Source organism: Equus przewalskii, unplaced genomic scaffold, assembly GCF_037783145.1.
Source record: "Equus przewalskii isolate Varuska unplaced genomic scaffold, EquPr2 ChrUn-5, whole genome shotgun sequence".
In the NCBI taxonomy this organism is placed as follows: Eukaryota; Metazoa; Chordata; class Mammalia; order Perissodactyla; family Equidae; genus Equus; species Equus przewalskii.
The window spans coordinates 613,198-630,382 of record NW_027228753.1 but is presented as its reverse complement, the minus strand read 5'-3'; the positions used below and the strand labels follow the sequence as shown (position 1 = coordinate 630,382).

The following is a 17,185-nucleotide window of genomic DNA, read 5'->3' as shown; positions in this document are numbered from 1 at the left end:
AGGTTCTTCTAGTTTTTTGTGGGATGCCGCCTCAGCATGGCTTCATGAGTGGTGCTCAGTCCGTGCCCAGGACCTGAACCGGCAAACACCGGGCCGCCAACATGGAGCATACAAACTTAACCACTTGGCCACAGGGCCGGCCCCCGAAAGCTGCTGTTCCTTATTGGATAAGAAGCTTAAGGGGCTGAGGCCCTGAGGGATTGAAGTCATGTCCGGCTTGGTCTAGGTTTGAGAACCCAAACCAGGCCTGCCTTGGGTCAGGTTGTCTCCCCCTGGTGTGCAGCTTACACCCAAAGATTCTCTCCTACCTGGGGAGCGGGGCTGGGCAGTCTTCTAAGCACTGGACTTTGAGGTCAAAATAAAAAGTCTGACTCTCCTGGCTAGGGTTTCCGAAAGAGTGACGGGATGCTAACAGCCTAGCAGGGTGCCAGGCGCCTTGTTGAGATGAAGGCCCTCTGCGGACGGGCTCCAGGGCAGCGCTCTGCCTTTCTTTGCCGATGACCCTCCTGATCTGGAGCCCCGGTGTGACTTCTCTCCTCAGCACCTGCTGTCTTCTGATGAACCACATCCCTCCCCTAGTTTTCTCTTTTGCAGAAATCCTTTCTTCAAACCTGATTAGATTTCTTTGTTGGCTTGCACATCTGGTCTTCATTTAGCAGGGATGACACTTAATTTGAGTAAGAGTCTGGCTGCCTGTAAGCTAAACAATTGCACCCTGCTGAGGGGCCAGTGGAGAGTCAGTAGCCAGATTGTTATTGAAAGAGATTATACTGATTTATGATTTTCACTTAAACCCCTTCCCAGACACCCCTATATTTAATTGCGTGGCTGGACACTCAGACTGTTCCTTTAAGAATCCAGTGCCCTGGTCATCAGAGAGAGAGGAATTTCTGCTCAGTGTGCATGCAGGACCACCATATGCAGGTGGCAGGAGTCTGTCTGATCTCAGAGAAGACTGTGTGGGCAGAGCTGGAGGGCCCCTCCTGTCACCCAGCTCATTGCTTCTGGAGCAGCATGACGTCTGTTATGTCTCTGCTCAAAAACCTTGAGTGGCTCCCCATTGCCCGTGAATGAAATATGGAGTTTTCAGCTGACAGTCAGGGGCCTCCCCAGTCTGGCTTCGCTGTGCCTGTCGAAACTCATTTTCCATCATTGCCTGATTCCCTGGCCAAACTGAGTTTCTTACTCATCTTCAAGCGTATGGTGTCCTGCTTGTCCTGCCATTCTGCCTCTGCGTCCTTCCCTTTCTCTGGAATTCCCTCCCTCACCTGGCTGGCTGTCTTCTGTTCTTCAAGGCCCATTTCAAAGGAAAATCTTTGCCATGAAATCTTTTCTGATTTCCTTCAGTGGTAATGTACCCCACCTTGAACTCAGCCACCCTCTTTCTCTCTCCTTAGGTATTTTAGCCTGCTTTGTATTATGATTGTTCATATAATTGTTGTTTATTCTTAGTAAATTGGACTACCTGCGAGTAGTGACCCTGTGTGGTTGCGTGGGTCCCCTGAGAGACTGGAACTCAGTGCCTGGAGTAGTAATAACATCTCCCATGCGCTCAGTGTGTGCCAATTCTAAGCGCTGCACGAATCCTACTCAGAAATCCTCACAAAAGCTTTCAGGGGTGATGCCCGGTTTAGTCTCATTTTACAAGTAAGATAACTGGGATATGGAGAGGCTGAGTAACTTCTCTAAGGTCCCTCAGCTAGCAGGTGCCAAAGGTGGGGTTCTGTATTAGTCAGGGTTCTCCAGAGAAACGGAACAAACAGGATATTATATATATATATATATATATATATATATATATATATACAGAAAGAGATTTATGATGAGGGATTGGCTCACACCATCATGGAGCCTGAGCAGTCCCACAAGCTGCCGTCTGCAAGCTGGAGCCCCCGGAAAGCTGGTGGTGTAGTTCCCGTCCAAACCTGAAGGCCTGAGGACCAGAGGAGCTGATGGAGTAAGTCCAGGTCTGAGTCCAAAGGCCCGAGAATGAGGAGTGCTGACATCCATGGGCAGGAGAAGATACTGTCCGAACGCAAGCAGAGGGTAAATTTGCCCTTCCTCTGCCTTTTTGTTCTGTTAGGGCTCTCGGCGGGTCGGCTGATGTTCCCCCCGCTTGGTGAGGGCAGATCTTTACTCAGTCTACTGATTCACATGCTAATCTCTTCCGGAAGCAAACTCACAGGCACACCCAGAAATGACGTTTTCCCACCTATCTGGGCTTCTCTTAGACCAGTCAAGGGGACACGTTAAATTAACCCTCGCGGGTTCCCACCCAGACGATCTGCTTTCCAAGTCCAGACTCTCAACAACTATCCTATGTGGCTTCTTGCATGGTGCGTATTTGCTTGATGTATATTTATCAAGAAAAGTTGTATTGGAGTCAGGAGATGTAAGTGAGCAGGAATAGATTCGTTTAAAAACAAGGAAATGGAAGAAGAAAAGTAAAATTAGAATGAGCAGGTAGGGGACAAGAAAGGAGGAGAGCTGGGAAACCAGGGAACGGAAGCTGTCGTCTGGTAAGAGGATGGGATTGCTGTGAGGGGAGTCTTGGGGCGTTGGCATGAGGTCCAGAGGGTGCTGGGGTGGCAGTGCTGCGAGGCAGATGCCGATATTGTCGGTCCCTGTTCCTGCATCCTGGCACACTCAGCACCATCACCACAAATGCTCCAAGTGTGACTCAGCTTTTACCAAAAGGGATAGATGGAGGAGGATGCAGATCTCAAGCTCTCCCAGCCCTTTACTGGTGAGGAAACTGAGGCCTGGAAAGGTTGTGACTTGCCCTGGACCCCACCGCAGGGCAGCAGTGCTGACTGGAGTTCAGGCTCCCTGTTTCTTTCTGCTTTGTTTTCATGCTTTATCGGGAATGACCAATGACTCTGTCTCCCCCTTACTGTTATTGGAAAGGGTTACGGGGTGATGGGGCTGCTCCTCATCGTCTTCATTCTGCCTGCATTAGATCAGGCATGTTTCCCCAGCCCTACAACTTCTTTGGTCCAGGCCCCAGCCATCTCTTGCCTAATCGTTGTCGTGATCTTGCCTTGGGCTTCTATACGTGGTCTTCATTATGGCCACCGTCGTGTTGTCTGCTCCTTGCCTCAGCTGTCCCCACCCGTAAACTCAGCCTTCCTGCTCAGGATCCTGCAAGCGAGCTCTTAGACCTCACCATGTTTTGAGGTCTTTCATCAGCATTTGCCAGCATCTCCTTGAACTAACCCCACAATTTGGGCCCCCACTCTTCCCCCCGAGAGTTCTTTCAGTCCAGGTCCTAGCTTCTCTCCTCTCCTGTTGTGCTTCTTCTCATGGCCATATTAGGGCCAGCTGTGCCAGTCTTTTCCCCTCCGTGCAGTCCTCCCACTGCACTGAAGGACAGCGGGTGACATTCTCCCACATCACTCCTTTTGGGCATATATTGCTTCTTTATACCTCTGTAACCCTCTATATGGAAAGATATCGTTCTTCAAGGGCCCACTCGGCAGCCCAAAGGTGGGAGCTTCAGCCCGCGGGATGCTTGATAGTGTCACACAGAGGGACACTGACTTGCTCAGTGGGAGAAACTTCCTCAGGCCTTACTCACCCTGTTCACTATCCTTTACCCAGCACAAGCAAGAACTCTCTGTAAAGCCAGCCAGGAGTCCAAGTTCAGAATGAACCTATGGTGGGTTGTAGGGGAGACGGAGAAGAGGAAACTCAAGCATCCACCAGTAAACGGCAGCTAAAGGCCAACATTGTTGTGCCTGCCCTGGAGAAGAATAAATCTAAGTTCTCACATTTCGTGGAAGCAGAGTAGCTATGGCAATGGCAATATACATCATGAGATCCTGACTTTGAACTTTGAGAAACGGCAGTCTCAGAGGCTGACTTCTCTGTGGTGCAGATAAACCCTGATGGAAGAGAATGACTACTTGACCCAGTCTGGAATGAGGTGTGTGGGCCTGTGAGAGGCTGCACCCCAAGTCTGTAAGACAGTTTATGCCTTTATCCTCTAGATGGCCGTGACGCTGTGTGTCTAAATCGTTTAACACCAGAGCCAGCAGCCTTCAGGAATACTCTTGATGAGGTGGCTGGTTTAAAGGGAATATCAGCAGATGGGCTTTTGATGTTATTGGCACGTGTCACTGTTTCCTGTGACCTGGCCAACTCTTCAAGTATATGTCTTTTCCCTTCTGTCAAATGAAGATGTTCTTTTTCTTTCATCTCGAGGGTTTGCATAGATAAGCCAGGGGAGGATCATGAATCATTTGAGTAACTTGGCTGATGTTGAGGCTGAGGGTTGAGATTCTAATATTCAGGCAGCAAACTTCCCCACCTGCTAGTTGAGTATCATTCTTACCTAAACACATTGTAAATTCAGCCTGCTCAATGGGAGCGTGCCTCTCTTTTTTGTTTGTTTTTTTTAAAAACAACTTTTTATTTTAGAACAGTTTTATATTTACAGGATTGTTGCAGAGAATACAGAGTTCCTTTATACCTCATGCCCAGTCTCCCCTATTATTAACATTACATTGGTATGATACATTTGTTACAATTAATGAACCAATTTTGATACGTTATTATTAACTAAAATCCATACTTCATATGGATTTCCTTAGCTTTCCCTTAGTGTCCCTTTTCTGTTCCAGGATCCCATCTAAGATATCACATTATAGTTAGTCCTCACGCCTCCTTAGGCTCCTCTTGGTGGTGACAGTTTCTCAGTCTTCCGTGCTTTTTGAAGACCTTGACAGTTTTGAGGATTCTTGTCAGGTGTTTTGTAGAATGTCTGTCGATTGGGATTTATCTGATGTTTTTCTCCAGAGTGGAGCTAACGTGTTTGGGGAGGAAGAACAGAGAGCTGAAGTGCCGTTCTCCATCACCTCATATCAAGGGTCTGCACTATCAATATGACTTATCTCTGTTGAGGTTAACCTTGATCACGTGACTTGGGGTAGCATTTGTAGGGTTATTCTTCTTCTTTCTCCCTTTCTGTACTGTTCTCTTTTGAAGAAAGTCACTATGTGTAGCCCACAATTATGGAGTGGGGAGTTATGCTCCACTTCCTTAAGGGCAGAGTATCTACATAAATTATTTGGAATTCTGCATGGGAGATTAGTCTATTCTCCCTCATTTATTTCTTCAGTCATTTATATATATCACTATGGGCTCATTGATGCTTATTTTATGCTTTGGGTTTTAACTGCTACTTTAATTTGTTGCTCAGATTGTCCCAGCCATTGAGAGTTCTGTCATTTGGCTCCCATATCCCTTAGGTGTAACCCCATCCTTGTGGATTTTTTGGAGCACTTTTTTGCTTTCTGACATTACAAGATGCTTCAGGCTCATACTGTGTATTTCCTGACCTAGTCTGAGAATCAACCATTCTTGTAAAGAGCCCTAGTTCCTTTTATTGGAGAATGGTGTTAGAAACAAAGATCTAGGTGCTAAGTGTGCACGTTGCAACTGGGATGTCGTTGCTTGTATGCCCTCTCGGCTGATGGAGCACCCACCTCCTTAAGTGTGTGTCCTAATTCTTGTCTAGTCACACGTTGATCAGTATTTTTATATGTAACCATCTGTATCTGCATTGAGCTAAACATGCATTCTTGCTGATGTCTCCGAATCTAATTCATTCTCACACGAATCATTCTAGCCTCCTCCCTTGGCTTATCCATAACTTCTTTTTCCAACAGTGACAAAACTGGCTCCCGCCGTCCACCATCCACTTTCTTAATTGTTCAATTCCAGTGTAGTGTTTTAAGGACTGCTAAGCCATATCCCTGTGGGGAACAGCTTTGTCAACTAGTGCACAGTAATTATGTACAGTTCCTTTTTTTTAGTCTTACAAACTTCACCAAAGTTACTTAGGTCAGCACCTTTCCCCCTCCTCCTTAAGTGAGATTGTTTCATACATTTGGATTCTTTGTCACAGTTTACATTCCATCCTGGAATCCTCCTTCTAACCCTCCCGCCCCCCTGCCAAGATTTTTGTAAAATTTGCATACATTAAGGTTTATTCTTGTGCTGTAAAGAGTCTCTGGGTTTTTGACAGAAGCTTAATGTCTTATATTTACCATTACTGTATGGTACACAATAATTTCACTCCCTAATTAATCCTCGTGCTTCACCTGTTCAACTCCCGCCACCCACACAGCCCTGGCAACCACTGCTGTGGCTAATGTCTGTTACTTTGCCTTTTCCAGAGTGGTACATGTTTGGAATCATATAATATGTGGCTTTTTCTTGCGGGCTTCTTTCGCTTACCAATATGCATTTCAGATTCATCTGTGTCTTTTTGTGGCTTGATAGATCGTTTCTGTTGCTGGATAGCATTCCATGGTATGGACGTCCCAGGCTGTTTATCCATTCACCGTCCGTCCATTCATCCAGCGTCCTTTGCTCAAGGACATCTTGGCTTCTTGCAGAGTTTGGCTATTACGAATAAAGCTACTACAAACATTCGTGTGCAGGTTTTTATGTGAACCTAAGTTTTCAAATCAATTGGATAAATAAGTAGAGGAATGCGCCTCATTTGAGTACCTCGCTTTCGCCATCTGCCTCCCCCTAGCTCCATCTGGACGAGGTCAGCACACTCTGACGATTGACTAGTTCTTGCTGAGCTGCCCGTATATTTACTTTTTTTTTTTTTTGTCTCTAAGTGGTGAAGCATTGCAACTCCTGTTGCTGAGATCTTTTCTTAATCCGGGAGGTGATATGGGAGAGTAGGACGATTATGTGGTTCGGAGCAGCCCTGGAGTTGGGGCTAAGCTGAACCTTGGGGATTACCCCATTGTGTTGAATAGAAGCTTAACCCTGATCCCAGAAGGCTGTTCTCACTTTCCTTGGGTGTGGCGGTAAGGGCCACTCACCCTGGGGAGGTCTCTACAGCCGAGCGATTCACCCTGTGTGACTCGGGAGAGGGGCTGGCCCGCGCGTGGTCCTTTCAGGTCTTCGGGTCACTTTGAGGTCTTACAGGCAGGTGGGCTGCGCACTCTGCTGACCGAGTCTGGTATTCGCGTCACTGGCCTGAAGGGAAGCGACACTGGGGTCAGCGTAGTCAGCCGGTTTACCCATACGTTGATTTGCAGGCAGCTTGCTGGCCTGTAGAAGTTTCAGGTTTAGACATCCTGAGTTCACTGACTCATGCTATTTTGCTTTAAAAACGTGTTTACTGACTGCCTGCCATTTAGCGATGTGCTACTTTTTCACATATTATTTCATCCTTTTAGCAATGTTATGAGGTCGGGTTTTCCATTTTCTAGGAGAGGAAACTGAGGCTGAGGAGGGCTAGTTAGCTAGTCTGTGACAGAACTGGCGTTCAGCCCAGCTCTCTGGATGTCGGTGCTTGCTCAGTCCATCGTGCCGTCTCTAGAGAGATGCATAGTGTGGAAGGTGGCGTCCGCCCAGCTGCAGCGGGCTGGGCCGAGGCTCCCCAGGGATGTGTGGCAGCTGCGAGCGGCGGGAGGAAAGGGCGTTCCTTCACATGTGAGGCAGAGCCTTGTCCAGGTGCCTTTACTGTCTCTGGCTGCTGGGCCCGTGCTGGCCTATTTAGATCTAAATTGTCTTCATTCTGAAATAGAAGTAGAGAGACTAGTAAGCTGCTCTTATCCTTGCCACTCAGGTCCGGGAATTATCAGGAGTTTGCTATTGCTTTCTCTGTTCTTTTGGGCTTTGTTTTTCTTTCTTTCTTTTTTTTTTTTTTTGTGAGGGAGATGGTCCCTGAGCTAACATCCATGCCAGCCTTCCTCTGTTTTGTATATAGGACACCACCACAGCATGGCTTGATGAGCAGTGTGTAGGTTTGTGCCAGGGATCTGAACCTGTGTTCCCTGGGCCACAGAAGCGGAGCGTGCAAACTTAACCACTACGCCACTGGGCCGGCCCCTGTTTTTATTTTTATTTTTATTTATTTACTTTTCTTTTTTGGCTGGAGTATTTAAGAAGAATATGAAATGTTAAGAATTTTACCATTGGCTCATCTCCCCGGTCTGTGTGGCATCTCTCTTTCCTTGGGATGAATTTCCCACCGTTGTGTGTCACATGATTGTTAGGTGTTCATTTTACTTAACAAATATTTGTGTAGTCCTAATCATGTGCCATGCCCTTTTCTGAGTCCTTTACAAATATTAACTTGTTTATTTCTCATAACAGTCTTATGAAGTTGACATTAATATTCTTTTCTTTTTTTTAGATTTAGAGAAATTTTGGAGGTGTTTTTTTTTTGGTAGAGATTTTTTATTTGGAGATGATGAATCCGAGGCACAGAGAGGTTGAGCAACCTGCCCTGAGTCGTGCAGCTAGTAAGTGGTCTAGGTGGCCTTTAAACCCAGGTGGTGAGGCCTCGTAATCTGTGCTCCTAATTGTCATCCTTTGCTAGAAATATGATTAATTCAAAAGTCAGTACTGTTGTCTTGTTCCCTGGTCCTGCTAAAGATGCAAGAAGGAAAAACCAGCTCTTGGCCTCCAGATGCTCCCAGTATCATAGGGAGAAGGACCTAGAAACCAGTTGCTGTAGCATGGGGAGGTAAATACTGTTATAGTTATACATAAGTTTCAGGGGGACTGAAAGAAAGATCCTGCAGGACCTCCTGGGGAAGTCAAGGTCAGCTTCACAGGGGCTGTGATCCTGGAGCTCAGATTAGGATGGATGAGTGGAAAGGAAATCGAGGCAGAGGGGACGTCCCGGGCCTTGAGGTGAGAGCACATGGAGGGCTGGAGAGAGATAGATGTGGCATTGGGCCTCTCAGGCAATAAGATCGTGAAGGCTCTGACTGGCCTGCTGAAAACCTTTGACTTTATCCTGCCCCTGGTGGGGAGCTCCTGATGGGTTTAATTTAAGCAGAGAAGAAACATGGTGAGGTTTGCATGTTACTAAGCTCCCTAGGACTGGTGCAGAGGATGGATCGGGAGGAGAGCAAGACTGGATGTTGTTTCATTAGTGCTGTCAAGAAATTCTGGGCCCCCAAACTAGAACCTTGACAGTGGGAATGGAGAGGATGGATCTGAGGGGTGAGGACCAGGGGGTCCTCGTTATTGGACTTCTGAATCATGAGGTTACCTAGGAAAGCAACAGTGGTCATAACATCACAATATTCACTGGTAACTCATCACTTATAAAAATGGTCCAAGTGGCAAATGCATACCCTGAGGCGAGCCCCAGTGCCTCATGCCCTTGTGTGACCCCTCTGTGATTATGTCACGTTATGGAAGGCTCCGTTTTGGCAGACTGGAGTGAGAACTGCTTCTGCAGGCTTTGAAGAAGTGAGCTGCCCTGTTTGAGGGGGTCATGTGGAAAGGAACTGCAGGTGGCTTCTGGAAGTTGAGATTGACTCCCAGCTGACAGCCAGAAGGAAAATGGGGGCCTCAGTCCTACAGCTTCAGGGAACCAAATTCTGCCAACAACTGCATGAGCTTGGAAGAGGACCTTGAGCTGCGGAATGGAACACAGCCTGGTCAACCCCGTGAGAGCAGCCGGTGAGACCCTGAGCAGATGATTCAGGTAATCTGTGCCCGGACACCTGACCCAGGGGAACAAGGAGGTAACAAACGTGTTGTTTTAAGCTGAGAAGTTTGTGGTAATTTGTTGGGCAGCAATAGAAAACTAAGAGAGTCCCCCATTCACTCATCTTCCCCTTAACACTGGCATCTGTTCTTGTTCATCCTCAAGGGCTGGCCAGTGTTTCGCTTTTGGATATGGCAGGACAATGCAAATTTCATGCAAATATATTTCATAGTGAAATTGCAAATCTTGCAGAAGGTGTAAGATTGCATAGGGCCAATAAAAGGATTGTTGGAGAACTGCTCAAACCACTCTACAGACACACGAGGACCGGGCAGCATTAGACCTGCTCATAATTGGCAAGAAAAGCAACCAGCATGCTGTCAAGAAACTGGATTCAGGAGAGAAGGATTTGAATATCTTTGAATATTAAGAACACCTTTGAGGAACTGTAAGCCCTTAAATAATTTTTGCAAAGATTACCCTCTGTATGGTAGTGTTTTGTGAAAGTCAGAGGGGAAGTGAAGGATGTCGTGTTGTTGTGCAGTTATGTTGCAATAAGGGAAAAATTACAACAATAAATCAATAATTAATTAACTCTTAGTCCAGTTGAAGAATTAATGCACAATTCAATATAACCTAAATGTTTCACATTTTATGTAATGTTTTGCATTTTAAATAATCTTATTTGCATAATTTTTACTTCATTTAAAAAAGATTAAGTCTTAGGTCAGCTCTTTTATTTTTTACCATTTGCTGTGCAGATTTGCTTCCCATTTTCAGCAGTCCTTCTAGTACCAGCTAGATAACAGTTACTAGCAGTTACTCTTGGATAACAGTTACTGAGGGCCTTCTGTATTAGGGGACAGCATTTTTATGATCCCCTCACTGATAGCCTGTTATTAGGGGATGGATTTGGGCTTTTCATTTCTGGGACAGAACCCAGAGTGTCCAGTTTATTTCATTCATGGCTTTGTGAGCCATCAGTGTCTCTGATGCTCTAAGATTTCTGTTTCGTGCTTTCCTCAAGTCATGCAACATCCTTTTTGGTAGTGACTTGAGGAGGACACCTCTTATGAAGGACTCTGGAGAATTCCTACAAAAAATGAAAAAGTCCTACTTTGCATTTGATTGAACTTGTATTTTTTTTTTTTTTTTTACAGTGCTTGTGTAACTGTTTTAATTTGAATGCTCAGAGCTGTAGAGTGAGATGGGTAGGGAGCCATCTGCCTTCCTCATTTACCAGCTGAGGCAGCCAAGGCCTGGAGACATAGAATGCAAGGTCATATGCCTCGTTACTCACAGGCCCAGAATGAGATTGATTATTAGCAATAATCGTCACTGTTTTGGCAGTCACTGTTGATGGTGTCTGCTCTCTGACAGGCACTGTTTGGGGTGCTGACGTACACATGGTATTTAATCTTTACATCATACTTCGCAGAACTGTCAGGTTGGAGAAAACCAAGACTTGAGTGGATTACTTGCTTCTGGTGAGTGGAGGAGTTGGGATTTGAACCACACTTTTCCTGACTCCAATGCCTTACTCTTTTCACCACATCATAAGTGTTCTAGCTGACATCCTTTCTGCTCCACCAATACTGTGTCCAGCACGTTGCAATGGTCTCCATAGGACGCCTGGAGAGAACGCAGCTGCCTTGTTTTCCGACAGCTCCTGAGACTCACTGAGGTGAGAGGGTTGGGTGAAATCCAGGCTGAAGTCTCATCTGTAGCGCTGCAGTGGGGAACATGATTCCAACTGTTACATAATCGAGATCGTCTCCATATGATTTTCTACTGCTGTTGTCACCAAGCACCACAAACTCAGTGAATTAAACAACATAAATTTATGATTTTGCACTTGTCTGTCAGAAGTCAGATAGGAGTCTCAGCTGGCTAAAATCAAGGTGTCAGCGGGGCTGTGTTCCTGCAGAGGCCCCCGGGGAGAATCCGTTTCCTTGCCTTTTCCAGCTTCAAGAGGCTGCTGGCATTCCTTGGCTTGTGGTCTCTTCCTCTATTTTCAAAGTCGGCATTGTTGCATCTCTCTGACCATTTTCCATAGACACATCTCCTCGACTCTCCTCTTCTGCCTCCCTCTTCCACATTTAAGAACTCTTGTGATTACGTTGGGCTGCCAGGTAATCCAGGATAATCTCCCTGTTGCAAGGTCCTTAATTTAATCATGTCTGCCAAGTACCGTTTGCCATGTAAAGTAACGTATTCCCATATTCTGGAGATTGGGAGGGGACTCTCCCAATCTCTCTGGTGACAGTGGCTGGCAGCCTATGTTCATTTTGTGGTAAACTGATCCTGCCCTATTTCCCAGAACCTGTCCTGATTTTCGGTAGGCGTGAGTGTCCTCACCTACCTCCCCGTACTGCTAGAATCACTAATAAGAGGATTATAATGTAACTTCTAAAGTAACAATTTTGCACATATGCAGACAATATAAAAGCCAAAAATAATAACGAAGAATGTCGTGGGATTTGTGGTGAAGGAAATATAAAACCTTATGCATGCAAATTCGAGAAAGAATGCATGCATACCACCTCCCTTCTCTGGAATCTGATTTTAATTCTGAACCTTTGGCTGACACCTCCTGTTTCCTTTTCCAGGAGACACTGAGGTTCTGAGGTTGTTCCCATGATTCGCCAGGAGTGTGTCCTAAAAGGGGCTGAGCCTGATGATAAGCTGATGCCTGGGAACCAGAAAAGCAAATTCTTTCCTCTTCCTTCTCCTTTCATAGTTGCTTTTCTTAACTTTTTTGTTTGTTTATGTATATATTTGCAAACGTTAAAATAACACTTGTAATTATGGCATCAAGATTGGGTGGTCCTGGTGTGATGGGTCTATATCCAGCACCATTTGTTTAAGACCTCAGGAAGCACGCAGTGAAAACTGCGTTCTGGCTGGCACCATATTATAATGCGTGTTGCTGGGCAGAAATCCTAATGTCCCTGCACTTGATTCTGAGCTGTTGTGACCATCTCCCACAGATGCATGTTTAAAGCCTGGAAAATGTTTCCACAGTGCATTGAATTATTTTTAAATCATAACCTCTATTTTCTTTGATGTAAAGCCTGATTCACATTTATTGTATAAAAGTTTTTTAAAAGACGAGGCAAAAAAAAAATGGAACTCTCCAGTAATCCCACTGGCCAGAAATAGCCACTGTAAAGCTTTTTGATGTATCTCTCTTACATTGTAATTTTAGCAAAAATAGAATATTTTTAACAAAAACGAGATCCTATCATGTAGAAGGTTTTTCAGTCTTTTTTACTTAATATTTTATAAGATTACTTCATGCCATTAAATAATCCTTTACAATACTGTTTTTAATGGCTGAATATATTTATAGTCCAGTAAATGGATGTAACATGATTTATTGAACCAGGCCCCATTGTTTGACATTTAGCTTGTTTCTAGTTTCTCATAGCTCCTTGTCAACATCCTTTAGTTATATCACTGAATACATTCAGAATTATTCCTTTAGAGTAAATTACTAAATGGAATTGTTGCATTCAAGGGTGCTTGGAATTCTAAGGCTTTTGATACACATGTTGCCAAATTGCCTGCCCCCGTCTTCCCTCCACCCCTCCAATAGCGTACCCTCTGAGTGTAAGGGTGTGCTGGGTTTTCTGCCGCGCTCTCCTGTGTGCAGATGGGTGTTACACACCTGTCAATCTGGTTGATCAGAGGATATAGGGGATACTTCATGGAGATACAGGTCACTGATGGTGAGCTGGATTCTGATTCAGAGTGGCCTTGCAGTTGTAGCAGGTGTCCAGAGTCTGTGACCACTTGTCTGCTGTCCTGATTTAAAATTTTCCAGTGTCTGAAATGCCATGTGATGTGCTGGACAGAGCCAGGCTGTGTGCACCCCTGCCTGATTCAGCTACATTCAGGTAGCCATGTAAAGATCAGAAATAAGAAAGCACTTGGAGGAGTTTTCAGAGCCACAGAAATATGGTGGTATAACAACATCTCGTTGTCATTGTCCCTGGCTTACCATTCTTACTGTGAGAAGCCCTCTTCCCGGCAGGGAGCACTAGCAGCAGCCCAAAGTTACAACCAAGCTAATCACCATTGACTGTTTTCCCACCTGCCTGGTGGAGAAAGGGGCCGGACTTTCAAAAATTGAAACTGATTCTCACTCATGTTTAGGACCTCAACCGAAATGGCCTCTGGTCAAATGGCATGCCGGAGTTTTCAGATAAAAGATGCTATTTTGTATAAGCAAATGATGCCCTTTGCAATCATTTTGCAAATTATCCGTGGTCTGCTGGGAAACTTGCTAAGTATTCTGTTCCACAAGCTTCTGCTTAATGAGAATTCTTCCCTGTATTTCTGTTGCTGGACTTGGGCCCATATGTTGTCTCTTTATAGGCCATTTTCATAATGCTTGATTAATGCTGTTGTTAATGTCCCTTATAAGACCTGGACCACTTGCTTTATTGAAATGGGACTTTTAGAGTGTAGGGGCAGCACTCATGTTTGTCACATGGCCTAACACTCAACTCTGGCAAACACTGAGAATGGCTCCATTTTTTTCAACTTTGGTGCAAGAGAGCAATCTGGCTGGCTACTGTTAAATCTTTGGAAAAAATGACCAAGGTGGTCCGAATGTAGGCTGTACTTATAGTAGTATCGTATGCCGTCTTTGAAGGTCAGTAAGTTTGTTGAATGATAGCTGTGAGGTAAACATTCCTATTTTTCTTCTTCAAATATTGAACATTTGGCTGATATTATTTTCCACAAGTATGTAGAGTTTGGATTTGCATCATAGTATATGTGTTGTGATATTTATATCATGTCATTTTGCCATACAGTAGAACATCTAAGAATGGTCTTTTGCATGTTGAACATTTCAGTTGTTAATAACTACCGAGAAATTATCACTTGAAACTGCTCTTATAAATGCAGACGTCATCTAATTGAAACATGGAAGAGGTTGAAGGCACTCGTTTAGTTCTGCTATTGATTTGTTATGGAAAAACTGGCATATTTTTGTCAGTGGTCTGTTACTTCTTACTTAAAGCAAAGTAGTTTTCTTTAATTTAGATGCCCAAACACACGCCTTTGCATACACAGCCAGATTTTCTCATGCTTAAAGAGTTGGACTGTGCTCGCTGTTTCCACAAATATTCTGTTACTCAACAAATATTTGAGACTCACTCTGACAGGATTCTAGGCACTGGGAACAGGTGGGTGAGGTCTCTGGTCTCATGGAACTTATGTTCAAGTGGGGAAGATCAATTATAATACAACTATATAATAAAGGTGATATCAGATAGTGGTAGTTCCTGTGAGGAAAATAAAAAGAGTGATGTGAATGACAGGGATGCTGAGGGAGGAGGGGGTGGACCTACTTTGGAGGCCCAATGGAAGGCTTTTCTGAAGAGATGCCATTTGAGCTAAGGCCTGAATGTTGATGATAAGCTAGCCTTGCCAAGATCTGTTCATGGCTGAGGGATTAGCAAGGGCAAGATAAGAAGGCAGGAATGAGCTTGGCCTCTTCCAGCAAGAGAAGGAAAATTCCTCTAGAGTGTAGCGGGTGAGAGCACCCTGACGTGAGGCTGGGAGATGGGCAGCCCCAGCTCATGAAGGGCGTCCTGGGCCGTGGTTGGCAAGGAGTTTCTCAACATTTTATAATCCAGGGCTGTAAATTGGCAGCCGGTGAGATTTTGTGGAGCTTTACTTTTTTGTAGCTGCTATTACAAAAATAATGTACCTTTTACGTTACCCTCCCCGCCCTTCTCTGGCCAGTTCACACAGAACGTGCTTCATCTCTCTTTCCTGGGATAGCCCTGCAGATACTTGGGTCCCGATGTCTCTAGTTTTATCAGCCATCCTTTCCTGCTTGGATGGACTCTTCAACCCCAAGGTTTCTCTCTCCTCTGAACACATTTTAATTTGAGAACCTCAGGAATTGGCAAAATCCTGGTGGTGTGAGGAGGGCAGGGGAAGAGGGCTGAGATACTAGGGTGAGCATATTCAAGCTTTTTGAAAGCAGTGTCTGTTTCCAGAAGCAGGGGATCCCTGTTGTATCCTGTTTCTGGAGGCCTGGCTGAGAAGGGGCCCTGAATTGGGACCCCCAATCTGATGGAATCTGACAGAGTTGTTTCTCCCACCAAGACCGTCCACCACTCCGTAGCTGAACTTGCCCGTATCAGCATTACTTAAAGCAACAAGAAATGACCTTCTCTTGGCCTCAGTTGGATTTCCTTTGAGCATTTCTGTGTGCCTGTACTGCTGACACTGTCATACAACAACATTCAGATTGGAAAGTATGCCTGCATTTCTTGAGAGACACGTACTGCTCTGAGGATCTTGCTGCCCCTGCCCCTCTGCTTCTGCTTGCTAATTTGCTTCTTCCTGAGGTAGCAATTTTCACGACTCTTTTCTGAGCATTCTTTTCCTGGAGGTCTTTCCTGCTTGAAAGTGCTTTCTGCATAAGGCCCTGCAGTGCAGAGTTCTGGGGAGGCCAGCCACCCAGCTCGTTTCTTTCCGTTTCCTCTCCACAACCCGCAGATCTGCCTACCAGCCGCCTGCTCCAGGCACCAGCGAGGAGATACAGTGGGAGAAGATTCCTACGGTCCCCCAGGACTCATAGTATGTAGTCTTTGATTTAGAGTTGTTTGAGGACCTGTGTTTGGGCTGGCAGAGGAAGATAAGGAATTCCAGGAATTCTTGCTGCTTTCTCCCAGATATCTGGCTAAATTCTCTTCCTCTTCCTCCCCCATTAAAGAGGCCTGGGATGAGAGAGAGTTGAGCTGTGATTGATCCTGTAATTGACCTCTTTGTTTTTGTTACTGACTCATGACCCTTCTGATCAAGACGATTTATTGGCTTATTAATTTTAATAATGATGATAACAATTATAATTGTCATTGCAGTCACATCATTCATTTAACCTAGGCATTTCCCTTTCATGTAGAATTAGGTAATGAAAGCCAAAGTGCTAGCCTAGATCCCGGCATATGGTTGGTGCTCAACTCACAAGTTTACTGTTACTTAGATGTGGGGGGTGATTGTCTCCTTAAAGTTAAGGGAATTGTCTGGGATCTTCAGTCAGTGACAGCTGCTTCGGTCTCCCAGCTCTGTTCCTGGATAAGTTGAAAGGTCTAGGCCAGTGTTTCTCAACGTGTGGTTCCTGGACCAGCCACGTCGGGCTCACCTGGGAACTTGTTAGAAATGCAGAGTCCCAGGCCCTGCCCAAGACTTACTGAACCAGAAACTCTGAGCTCGGGGCCCCGCAGTCTGTGTTCTAACGAGCCCTCCAGGTGACTCTGACGTGTGCTCATGTTTGATAACTGCTTGTCTGGACCTTCAGCCCAACTTCTTATTTCTAGGGATTTTTCAGGGTATGTCTCTGACTCTAGTGTGAAAGTGGCTGCTCTTAAGATGATTCTGTTGAACCGGGAAAGGTCTCAGGAGAGGCTCTTAAAGGAGGTGTGTGGTTTTGTTTTGGTGATTAGCTGGTCGGAAGGAAGACCTTTTGAGCATAGCATGAGACCTGGTGGGGTAGGCTTGGGGTTGAAGTGGAATGATTAACAAAAGGGCCATTGGGGATTGTAAATTCAGAACAAGGGGTACAAGTGACATTTGTTTGGGAACCTGGCTAAGAGGCTTAATGGCTGCCTTCATCCTCACAGAAGGGATGTCCCTTGCCATGCTTCTTTGGACAAAGGCTTCTCTGGGCTGTGCCTCTAT

At 45.3% G+C, this 17,185-nt stretch overlaps 1 protein-coding gene across 9 annotated transcripts in view; it reads left to right on the top strand.

Annotated features, from left to right (window-relative positions):
* The window catches only part of CUNH1orf226 (chromosome unknown C1orf226 homolog), a 213,897-nt gene that overhangs the window by 16,586 nt on the left and 180,126 nt on the right, over window positions 1-17,185 (top strand). The window contains exon 1 of one of the 9 annotated variants that reach the window (XM_070608220.1): window positions 10,917-11,162. The exons of the other annotated variants lie outside the window; for them this stretch is intronic. The gene's annotated coding sequence lies outside the window, so the exon portion shown is untranslated. Of the gene's footprint in view, window positions 1-10,916; window positions 11,163-17,185 lie in introns of those variants that run through there. 9 annotated transcript variants of the gene reach the window in all.